The sequence below is a fragment of the Quercus suber genome, unplaced genomic scaffold, assembly GCF_002906115.3.
Source record: "Quercus suber isolate HL8 unplaced genomic scaffold, Cork oak 2.0 scaffold_600, whole genome shotgun sequence".
Classification (NCBI taxonomy): domain Eukaryota; kingdom Viridiplantae; phylum Streptophyta; class Magnoliopsida; order Fagales; family Fagaceae; genus Quercus; species Quercus suber.
Window position 1 is genome coordinate 42,205 of NW_027070044.1, and position 2,904 is coordinate 45,108.

The window sequence follows — 2,904 nt, forward strand, 5'->3', positions numbered from 1 at the left end:
AATTTCAGAAGAATATCTCGGTATCAATGATGCATGCCTTTGGGTATTTCTCTATCTTATATAGGAAGAGGTCCTGCCTCTATTCCGATTTTCTTCACAATTTTAATGGTCCTGGTTTATGCTCTGCAAAACGAATTCTTCCTAAGGTATGATTACTCCTTTCTTTCATCTGCCTATGCTTTCCTTCCTTTCATTAGATAGAAGAAACTTGGTACAGGAAAAAAAATAATCTCTGCCATAACCTACAAAGTAACCAATTTTGTACAAAGAACATTATACTTTCAGTTTTCACAAATTATAACATGCAAAACCCAGAAAAACCCACTATAAAAAATAATAAAATCAATACTTAAAAGTATCTTTTAAAAAACTATCGACTAAAATCAACAATGTATAAATAAAATAACATTATATTTTTAGATTTCGAAATCCCACAATTTCAATCCCAAACAAAACCTGAAAATTAAAGTGAGGAATGCTCTACTAAGTATCATATTTGGTTTTAGAGGAATGCTAGTATTAATCAAGGAAGACTACCTTCTGAAGAGGCTATGGTCAAAATGATCAGGTGTGAAGTGAAGAACAGAGTTGTATGTAAGAGTTACTGAAATTCTGTTCAAAACAGAAGAATAGTAGCAGTTAATTCCTAAATATTTCACAGCATAATTTCAAGCAATATGTTGACTATTTAATCAAACTCAATAAGGGGAAAGAAAACATATATTACTATAAAAAAAGATTCATTGATTCTTTAAAACATATATGCATTCCTTTAAACAAATATACAATCAAACATATGTAAGAGTTACTGAAATTCTGTTCTAAACAGAAGAATAGTAGCAGTTAATCCCTAAATATTTACAGCATAATTTTAAGCAATATGTTGGCTATTTAATCAAATTCAATAAGGGGAAAAAAAACATAATTTACTGTAAAAAAAAATTCATTGATTCTTTAAAACAAATATACATTCCTTTAAACAAATATACAATCAAAAAGGGAACATGTTTTTTTAGCACAAACATTATTGAACGCCAAACATGTTTTTTACTACACATTTTCAAGGGCTAAACCTCTTGATGGCACCCTTTAAAAATGGGATTCAAAATAAAGAGTATAACAGATCAAGTAACAAAAAAACTGACCTAGAGTATTGGTGCGGCAGGAAAAGAAACAAAACAGAGTGGTGCCGTTTGTTTGAGGATATAGCAATTTAGGGCTTTCATTAAGTGGTGTGAAACGGTTTAAGTTGTTTTAAAAAAATTTATTAATACTTTCAAAAATGATTTGTAATTGTATTTGAAATTTTAGATATCAAAGAACAAATGGGTGCCATTCTTGTCCATGCCGTAAGAATTAATATTCACAACAAAGCATGTAAAGAAAGAGAATGAACATTCGAACTCAGGGAATCGATACATACCTTTCATTGGTCTGTGTTCAGTTCCGATTATGTTAGCCACGGAGTTGCCCGATCTCTATCTCCGTATCTAAAATCCCTAATTTGTTAGCAACCCTAAAAAACAAAAAATAAATAATAATACCCAAAAAAAAAAACTAATGTTTTTTACTACACATTTTCAAGGGCTAAACCTCTTGATGGCACCCTTTAAAAATGGGATTCAAAATAAAGAGTATAACAGATCAAGTAACAAAAAAACTGACCTAGAGTATTGGTGCGGCAGGAAAAGAAACAAAACAGAGTGGTGCCGTTTGTTTGAGGATATAGCAATTTAGGGCTTTCATTAAGTGGTGTGAAACGGTTTAAGTTGTTTTAAAAAAATTTATTAATACTTTCAAAAATGATTTGTAATTGTATTTGAAATTTTAGATATCAAAGAACAAATGGGTGCCATTCTTGTCCATGCCATAAGAATTAATATTCACAACAAAGCATGTAAAGAAAGAGAATGAACATTCGAATTTCAATTCAAATTCAAACTCAGGGAATCGATACATACCTTTCATTGGTCTCTGTTCAGTTCCGATTATGTTAGCCACGGAGTTGCGCCGATCTCTATCTCCATATCTAAAATCCCTAATTTGTTAGCAACCCTAAAAAAACAAAAAATAAATAATAATACCCAAAAAAACAAAAAACTTATCTAATGAAAGGAAGGACAGCATAGGCAGATGAAAGAAAGGAGTAATCATACCTTAGGAAGAATTCGTTTTGCAGAGCATAAACCAGGACCATTAAAATTGTGAAGAAAATCGGAATAGAGGCAGGACCTCTTCCTATATAAGATAGAGAAATACCCAAAGGCATGCATCATTGATACCGAGATATTCTTCTGAAATTCCATAGCATTCATTGAAGAATAGGGGAGATGTATATTGAAGGAGATGAAGGATTTTGGGTTTTGAGAAGGGGAGCTGAACCTGAAAAGAAGCGGGTGTAAAGAGAAGAATGTTAATTGGGTTTGTAAAAAAGAGCTGAATGTAAAGAGCTGAACCTGAAATTGGAGTGTACACGTGTGTTGCAATTAGAGATCTAATTGGTTTGTACACTGCCACAGAATTAGAGTTTTAATTGGAATTCAATTTCACACTCTCTCTGCTTCATCTATTATTATATATATAGATTGCTTGAATGGAACTCAAACAATTGCGTAAAAGTTTGGTGTTTGATAGAATAGAATTAAAGAAGAAGAACATCAATTAGAAAAGACAGACAGAAAAGCTCCTGCTCCAAGTTTATATTAAAATGGCTTTAACGGGTTTGGTAACATTATACTAGGGCAAGCTCTAATTAATACCTGAAATTTGTTTGATTGTTATTGTGTAGGGTTTCAGTAGTACTGGAAGGGATCGCATCAGTGAGCTGCCTGATGATATTCTTTCTTGCATTCTCTCACATTTGACACTGAGGGATGCTGTCAAAACAAGCATATTATCACATAG

General features: G+C 32.0%; 1 long non-coding RNA gene across 3 annotated transcripts; it reads right to left on the minus strand.

The window, feature by feature from the left end:
• Window positions 1-537: 537 nt before the first annotated feature.
• Window positions 538-2,492, minus strand: LOC136063959 (uncharacterized). 3 transcript variants are annotated; one of them, XR_010625607.1, is made up of 3 exons: window positions 2,157-2,492; window positions 1,424-1,516; window positions 538-612 (listed from the first exon to the last, which is right to left on the minus strand). It is a non-coding gene; the product is annotated as an uncharacterized LOC136063959 (long non-coding RNA). The 3 variants fall into 3 exon arrangements; XR_010625609.1 differs by lacking the exon at window positions 1,424-1,516 and adding an exon at window positions 1,962-2,055 and having other exon boundaries at window positions 538-816; window positions 2,157-2,491; XR_010625608.1 differs by lacking the exon at window positions 1,424-1,516 and adding an exon at window positions 1,962-2,055 and having other exon boundaries at window positions 2,157-2,490.
• Between the last annotated feature and the right edge of the window lie 412 nt (window positions 2,493-2,904).